Genomic DNA, 9246 nt, shown 5'->3' on the forward strand with positions numbered 1-9246 from the left:
AACTCTTCCAGTCCTGGCTCTCCTGAAACCCTGGTCTCAGCTGCATTGAGCAGACACAGAAGTACGAGAATGATGCTAGATGACTATCCTAACCACAGAACCTACTGCACCCCTACCCTTTCACGGGGTTTCTTTCTTTCTTTCTTTCTTTCTTTCTTTCTTTCTTTCTTTCTTTCTTTCTTTCTTCTTTCTTTCTTTCTTCTTTCTTTCTTTCTTTCTTTCTTTCTTTCTTTCTTTCTTTTTCTTTCTTTAAGATTTTACTTATTTATTCATGAAAGACACACAGAGAGAGGCAGAGACATAGGCAGAGGGAGAAGCAGATCACAGAACCCCAGGATCATGCCCTGAGCCGAAGGCAGATATCTGCTCAACCACTGAGCCACCCTGGTGGCCCATTTCAGGGGCCTTTGTCACCCAACCCCCTGCAGACCCAGCATTGCTCTGCCCCGGAACCTGGGGATCCTTGTCTTTGGCCCCACACGCTCTTTCAGACCCTGTTCTTGCCTATGTTGTTCTGTGCACATGAGAATGCTCATTCTCTCTCATGCATCAGGGCAAACCTTCTTCTTCCAGACTCCTTTCAGGGTTCATCTCGCCCAGGTTCTTCTTTCTCAACAGTTCCCCCTGTTAATTGATAGCCCCTTCCCCAGCCACATTCTCCCAAGGCATCCTGTCTATGTCTGAATGGCTGCCCTTCCCTGTTATATCCTTCTTTCCCTCTGGACTGAGAACCCCTTGAGCTCTGAAACTCCATCTCATCAAAGTTCAGACCTCTCCCCACCCCTGGGCCCGGAACATAGTAGATGTGCACTGGATGGATGCTAGCTAGCATTGTCGCAGAGGTGTGACTGAATGATTCTGCTCAGAACAAAGAAAAAGCTACTCTCCAGCATTTGAAGAATCAAGCATTTGTAATAAAAAGAAAATAACCCCAGCACTTATGGGTAATGCCCAGAAACCTGGGTTAAGTGATAATACATGCAGGATTTCACTTGGTCCTCAAAACAACAGACCAGGTGCTCACAACTGGCCATGCCTCACATGCTGCTTTGTCTTCCCCAAACTTCAGGGAGGCTTCTCTCCTCCCCACAGGCCCCTGACCTCTGCTTGCCCCCAAGCCTGAGCAAGCACTAAAGTGTCCCTTTATTAGCTTATCCGGGGAATCGGCTGACCACAGGGAGACACATTTCCTGTCAGACCCCGGCGAGCATGCCATGTGCTTGCCCAACTTCCCACCGCTGCCAAGGTCTGCTTACTCCAGCCTGTAAAAGAAAAGCCTTTTCTGTTTGTTTTTGAGAGGCCTGCAGATTCCTGAGATTGGAGATTCTCATGTTGCAATAGTCCTTTTGAATAAAGTTTTTCCTTATCTAAGTCCGCTTTTTTTTTAATCTGACACAACCCTATGATATAGAAACTATGATTCGTTCCTTGCATGTAAGAGGAAAACGAGCCTTAGAAAAAATAAACTTTCCCAGGGCCCCATAAACAGAAATAGGGTAAGAGTCGCACTCCCTGCTACTCTGCTACAAATCTCACTGATTCTGCTAACAGCATCCAGGAAGGGAAGCTTCGTTATGCTAATTTCAAGCTCCTATGTAGCCCTAAAATTACTAAAATTTTGTTATTTTTTAAAAATGTCCCAATTAAAAAAATTGTTTTTAAATAATAAAAGTAAAATAAAATGTCCCAGTTTATCCTGTTTGTTCATTCAGGCTAACCTGAATGAACAAAAATGATCAATTAAAATGTCATGAGCAAAATCAGCATTTTCATATAATCTTTCAAAGTACCTATAGGAAGACAATCTTCTGGGTGGAAGAAGCTGGAATGCAGGGGCAGATTTCTATAATCCTCGGGGTTAAAAAACGAAGAGGAAAGAAAAGCAGGGTCCTAAGCTCTCTGCCTCCCATGCAGCAGCAAGGCCCCCCCCACTGGGCCTCCACCAGTCACTCCACCCCCCACCACTGGCTCACCAGTGCCACCATCCCATGGGGAGCTTACAGGGGCAGAGCATGAGATCTAATGTGGAAATCCGTCTTGACATGCCTCAAACCCCTTTTAGCAGTCACAACCCATGGGGTGGTTGAGCTATTATCATCATCACCCTTATGGAGAAGTAAAGAAACTGAGGCATGAGGAGCTTGAGCAAGAAGCCTAAGGTCACAGAATGAGTCAGTGACAGAGCTGGCTTCAAACCCAGGATTCCTGGCTCCAGGGCCTGAGCCTCCCCTCCCAGTGCAGGGCACACTCCCCTGCCTCACCCCCCACACCTCCGCAGAAAGGCTGTGTTGTGGCACTTCAACTCTGCTGCTTTCCACTGGCCTAACAGGGCTCTGGCTCCTTCCTAAGAAAGCTTAATAGGGACACCTGGGTGGCTCAGTGGTTGAGCATCTGCCTTCGGCTCAGGGTGTGATCCTGGAGTCTGGGATCAGAGTCCTTGCATCAGGCTCCCCACAGGGAGCCTGCTTCTCCCTCTGCCTGTGTCTCTGCCTCTTCTCTCTCTCTGTGTCTCATGAATAAATAAAATCTTAAAAAAAAAAAACAAAAACCTAATAAACCAAGTGCAAAGAAAACCAATGGCAAATGTTGAGCCAAAGGAGGAAAAACCACTGGACGCGGATGTCAATGATCTGTAGCTGAAAATAGCATCATCCAGGCTACTTTTAAATATGTGTATCTTTGATGACCAGGCTTCTTCAGGAGTATTTTAGGCTTGCTATTTCTGTGTGTGGCGCTTCCTGGGACAGGGGAAGAAGGAGAACCAGGATGCCTAGATACTCAGTAACTGCAGCATGGAAAATCTTCTTAGCGTCCTCCCCTGTAAATGAAAGTGATGAGTCAGGCTGTGGCTAAGTTCTTCTCTAGGGCTGTCATGCTCTTGCTGGGGATCGTCAGAAGGAGCCTGAATTATTAACATCTTGGTCCACAGAGCTTAGCTCCTTTGGAGAGCTTTCAAAAATCCCAATGTCCAGGCCCTATCTCCAGAGACACTGATTTCATTAAAGGAGATTGGAACCCAGGCAGCATGGGTGCTTTACAAAAAATTAAAATTAAAATTAAATCACCAGGTGATTTTAATAAGGAGGCTGGTTTGAGAACCTCTGCTCTGGAGTGTTCTCAAACTTGAGTATTCATCAAAAATACCTGGAGGGCTTATTCCCACCCCAAAGTTTCTGATTCAGTAGACTTGGGCGTGGGGCATTTCAAATAAGTTCCCAGGAAATGCTGATGCGGCTGGCTCAGAGTCCGCATGTTGAGAACTCCAAAAGTTTCCACACCCTCTGAAATGGTGTATATATAGTCAGATGAGTATTTTTTTTCCCTGCCCTGGAGAGAAAACTCATAGATTTCATTAGGTTCTCAAGGAGACCCATGACCCCAGAAAGGTTAAGAGCCAGAAGTAGAGTCAAATCATTACATTTAAAGCTTTTTGCAGGCAGGGCTTCATAGGAGAGGATTTTGTAACATTTTCAGCTTAATGTAGCCCCAGGTGCATATATGTGTGTTCATGAATTACCAGGGCACCGCTGCGGTGTATGATACCAACACATGGACCAGTCTACACTTGGTTTCCCACCCAGAATTTGTACTTGGGACATCAGTTTGGGGAAAAGAATAATTATGACAACTTTCCTGAAAACCAAATGTGAATTCTGTGGGGAGGTGGAGGGAGCTGCCCAGTGATACTAATGAAACAGAAATAAAACCTCTACAGATAATCATGCTGTTTCATGCCCACTGACGTCGGGGCCATAACCCTGAGAAAATGAGTGTTGTGCCATAACAATCACCCTGAGGATCAGTTAAATAACATTTCATCTGCATGAATTATACTCATCCTCTCATCCAAAACGTGGCGTGGGAAGTTTATCTATAAACTTTAATGTATGTGATTTGTCATCCTTTCAAATTTTCTATTTTTGTGAATGCTTTATGATATACACAATACATAAGAACAGTCATCTGTGCATATAACTTATAAATCAGAAATAAACAGGTAGGGGCAGCCCCGGTGGCACAGCGGTTTAGTGCTGCCTGCAGCCCGGGGTGTGATCCTGGAGACCCCGGATCGAGTCCCACATCGGGCTCCTTGCATGGAGCCTGCTTCTCTCTCTGCCATTCTCTCTCTCTCTCTGTGTGTGTGTGTGTGTGTGTGTGTGTGTGTCTCATGAATAAATAAAAAAAATATTTTTAAAAATAAATAAAATTAAAATAAAATAAACAGGTAAATATACATATACTGGGGCTTCATGATGAAAAGTTTGGAGAGACTCATCAGGTGTGGTGATCATCAAAGGTGAGAGTGAGCCAGAATCACCTGGAAGCTTGCTAAGTAAATGCAAATTCCCAGCCCTCACCCTCCTTCAGATTCAGGAAGTCAAAGAAATTCACATTTTACACTAACATCTTAGTATACTCCGAGGCATGTGATCCACTGACCCCCCCCCCCATGAATCTTCTTCTGAGAATGCCTTAATTTTTCCTGGTGTTTTTTGTTTTTTGGGGTTTTTTGCTCTGTACTAAAAAAAAAAACAAACAAAAACAAAAAAAAAAACCCACTTAATTTTCACCCAAAAGCCACAGATCTTCCTGGCAACATATATACTGGTGAGTGCAGAGAGGGAAACAAAAACAGCACTCACCTGCCTGCCTTTCTACTCCCCCCTCCAGGATAACCCAGCCCTCACCCAGTGCTCCGGAGGGGAGGATTGGGAGAGGGGCTGGTCCCCACGCCCTTGCAGGGCCAGCTGCTACCCTCTAGTGGCGGTTCTGCCCATCAGCTCCCTCAGGGGGCGGCTTCTCAGCAGACACATTTGCCCATCTTTCTAAATATCCCCCCATAAAGAAGTATTTTCCAACGGCCTTATCAATTCAAGACCTGGAAGTGTGAGCCAATAAGTCAACCAAAGATGGCACCATCCAAAGGAGGGGTTGCAGTGTGAAAAACAATATGCTCTCAAACATTTTCATCCATTCAACAACTACCTTGAAAATACTTTTGAACAGACTACCAGGCATCGTTCACGGTGCTAGACGCAAAAGAAACAAAAATCCCTGTTCTTCCAGCACTGATAGGCTAACAGGAGGAGACAATGACGAAGAGAATTACCTCTTACTGTTATACATGGTGGTGAGTGCCAGGAAGAAAAATATGGCCTGGGAAGAAGAAAGGGAGAAGTTCCCCCCAAAGGAGAAAAATGAACATTTATTGACCACCAGCTATTTATTTACTGGGTGTTCTATAGAAGTCAATTGTCTTAATCTTCACCTCTCCTCTTAACTGTACCCTCCTTTTTATTATAATAGCCAATTTTACATGTAAAGAAACCAAAGTTTCAAAACTGTAAGAGACTTGGCTAAGTCCACGGTGTTAATTAATAGTTACATGGCGTGGAACTTCTTAACTGGTCGGAGGAATGAAGCCCCCGGCAAATTTGTAAAGGAGATTGCCCACACATGTCCTTTCTTAATGCTCACACACCCACCTTCTCCAGGACTTGCAATGCTGCGTGGGATGTGCTGGACTTCAACTTTCCCTGTTAGGGCTTTCCTGCTCTCATTCTCTGAAACTCTGATTTTACTCTATGTTAATTCCATAAATGAATTCTCTTCCCAGAGCATTAGGGGATTACTGATTATTAATCGTTTACTAATCATGAAAATTAATTTTCTCCATCCAGAGCCCCATTAGTCACAGCCTCATTACCCAAGTGAGAGACTTGAGTGAGATCTTTTTCTAGGAATAGTCCCTAAATCTCAATGATGGAAATGTCAGAGCCTCTGGTCCAGCAGTGATGAACATGCTTGTTGAAATTATATTACTTTGGGGGATTAGAGTCGTAGTTAAAATGTTACAACTATTGGACTCAAAAAAAAAAAAAGCTATAAGAAAAGAGTGTGTTTTTTGTGGACATGACACAAATCGACCTATCTCCTCGATGTAGAAAATCTGTTCAAACACTAAGGAAGATTATGGAATGGGAGGATTTTAGTGTCATGAGAAAATGAGCATTTTATAGCTAAGGAAAATAATAAATGACACCCAGGAAAGTTAAGTGAATTTCCAGAGAGCACATTTACACTTGACCCTTGAATAGTACAGGTTTGAACTGCATGGGTCCACTTATACATGGTTTTGTTTCTTTTGCTTTTTGTTTTTATAAATGCAGTATAGTACTGTAAATGTGTTTTCCTTATGATTTTCCTTAATACTGTTTTCTTTTCTCTAGCTTACTTCATTGTAAGAACACAGTATAGGGTATATATAACATGTGAAATATGTGTTCATTCACTGTTTTTGCTCTTGGCAATGCTTTCCAGTCAACAGTAGGCTATTAGTAGTTAAGTTTTGGGGGAGTCAAATGTTTTAAACCGATTTTTGACTGCACTAGGGGTTGGCACCCCTAGTCCCATGTGCTGTTCCAGGGTCAAGTATATATCTGTCATTTCTGATGGAGCTGGCCCTAGTGCATGACTTCCAGGACTGAGGTTTTAGGGGAATTTATTCGTTTGCCTTTTGTCTATTCATCCTCATTCTTTGAGGATGTTAAGAAAATAAATGCACTTGAAAAGAAAGAGTCAATATTACAAAGATTTCAATTCTGTTTAAATGACTTTAAAAGTGTCATGGTACCACAATAAACACAGATACACAGAGAAACTCAGAGACTAGCTCCTGGAACACAATGGGTTGTAAAAATATATTGTATTTCTCTTCCATTTTATGCTTCCACACCTTTGTTTACCAGTTCCGGGTCCTAGGATTCTCTGTCCACTGCCATGATCTTGCCTCACCAGCAGGCCCTTTAGTGATCTCTTCCGCTCCGAAACAATGTTGGCATATGCTTGATGCTAAATACATAGTAGTATGTTATCTGCTTGGAGGCAGAGGCTGTGATTTCAATCTCTTCCTATCCTCACAGCACCAAATAGCCCTTGTCCTCAGAGAAGGCCACCAGCTTCTCCAACCCCGGAACAAAGCATTCAAACCCCTTTGAGGGGTTAAATCCATCTATTTTATTTGTTTACTCACGTTCTCCTGCCTCACTGCCTTCCTACACTGTCCTTTCAGGGCCATGGAACTTCTCAGCACTCAAAATTTTGGGCTTTCATATATGCTGTTCCCTGAAATGCCTGGGAAACTCCTTGAAGCTAAGACTGACACTCCATGTCCTTTTTGAGGCTGTTCATTCCTCTTCTTCCTTCCCTACTCTGGGTTCCCATTATTCATTCTATTTCACTATTAAGAAATCCAAACTGAAAATAAAAAGAATACATTATTCTTTGCCCCGTAATATAGGGTCCTGATTAAATATATGGCTCCTGTAGAAAAAGGATTGAGTTTTCTTCATCCTTGTTTTGTCCAGTGCTTATTCAGTACCTTCAAGATGGCAGGGGCTCAGCAAGTACAGTGATGAATGAATGAATGAATGAATGAATGAATGAATGAATGAATTCAATATATATTTGGTGGTTGTTGACTATTACTGACCCTGACAATGTCAGGAGATATCAAAGAAGATCCTAAGAGTCTTATGTTAACACTCTTGGGAGAAACTAAATCTGGCTTAGGACCAGGGGCCTCAGACCTACCTTAACTCTCTCTACTACTGGAAAAACAACTATCTGGAAGATTTGACAAGAGGTTGTTTCAGAAGAAAACGTTGACAATTTCCCAGCTCAATTCTTGTAATTATTTCTTTTTTAATGTCAGCCTCTTCTTTCTTATTCTTACAGAGAGAGATCCTAGCACAGGAAATCCTTTGATTTGCAGGATTGCAATGAATGAGGCTGGTTTCAGGATGTTTCCTATGCAATTACAGAGGGCTGCACCCTCCCAGGAGCCCCACAGTTTAATGCTCCATTGTCAATTCTTAGTACATTTGAGCAAGGGCCCCATATTTTCATTCTGCACTAGGTCCCACAAATTATGTAGCCAGTCCTGCCAATGAGTACGTGATGCATACTTTTCAAGTTTACCAGTTTGCTGGGACTTTCCCAATTTTAATACTGAAAGTCCAGAATCTAGGGTAACCCTTCTGTCCGAAGCAAACCAGGACACTTGTTCACCCTACTTCTGGTCCTCAAACTGTAAACATGAGACATGCATCACTTTGTTCAATTACAAATATGAGCTAATGACTTACAAGGAGAAGAGTCCTTTTAGGACATAGAAAACTTTATGGTAAACGCTGTGACCCCTGCAAATTATTATTTCTAAACATAATTTATACATCTGTGTGAACTACAGTTGCGTCTTTATCGATCATCTCACATTTTTAAATTACTACATGGGACGTATTTCAAAGGACAGCTTATAGGAAAGAATTGCAAAGTCTAAGGTCAATAGAAGAGTCTTGGTGAATCTATGAGCCAACTGGAATTAGGTGTAAAATGTGTGAGCAAATTTACTGGGAACAACGCTTAAAGCTGGGATCAATTTCTCAGAGCTTTTAGAGACAGTGAAAAAATAAAATAAAATGCATTGGCTAATTGTTTGGGTGAATCTTGAAATTTGGGGGCATTCCAGAGAAAGTTGTAAGCAGTTCTCCTTTGAGGACTTGAATATATCCGACCTTCTGAGGCATCCCTGGAATAAACGCATTCTGTTTTAGGGCCAGAATTCACAGACCCTTGTAGCTCTAGTGACCAGAAACTCATCCAAAAAGTCTTTAACATGACATAATGGGTCTGATCTTAATTTTATATTCATTTTAGAGCGAGCGTTACATGTATTGAACTATTCCAGGCAGCAAGGCAGATATCAGAAATTCTCTAGATGTTAACCTTGCACGTATTAACACCTTCATATGTGCACCGAATGGAAGATAAGTCCATTATATATCTGGGAGCTTTGATATCCACACAATATTAGTCGTAATTTTAAAAAACCAGTGTCCCAAGGAAAAAAAATCTGAAATTTGGTAGCTGTAATTGTTTTAATTGAAAATACAAGTATGTAAATTTCCAAGATTGCAATCCTAAAAGAAAAGAAAATGGGAACTCGGATACACTATGAATGTACAAGTCCCAGCTATGAGCGAGCGTGGCTGCAATGCCTGTCATCCCATTGATTAGTGATAGATTTGTTTACTCAGCTAGATCATCTAGAAAGTTCTCTCTCTTCTATTTTGCAGCCCCTTTTCCCTGTATGTCCCCTCTGAAACTACTCCCTTGCTTGGGGAATACAACGGGGATATGGTGGTCAGCAAAACAGACCCAGTGGCCAGCTTCAGGCTTTTATCA

The sequence above is a fragment of the Canis lupus genome, chromosome 23 (genome assembly GCF_003254725.2).
Source record: "Canis lupus dingo isolate Sandy chromosome 23, ASM325472v2, whole genome shotgun sequence".
Classification (NCBI taxonomy): Eukaryota; Metazoa; Chordata; class Mammalia; order Carnivora; family Canidae; genus Canis; species Canis lupus.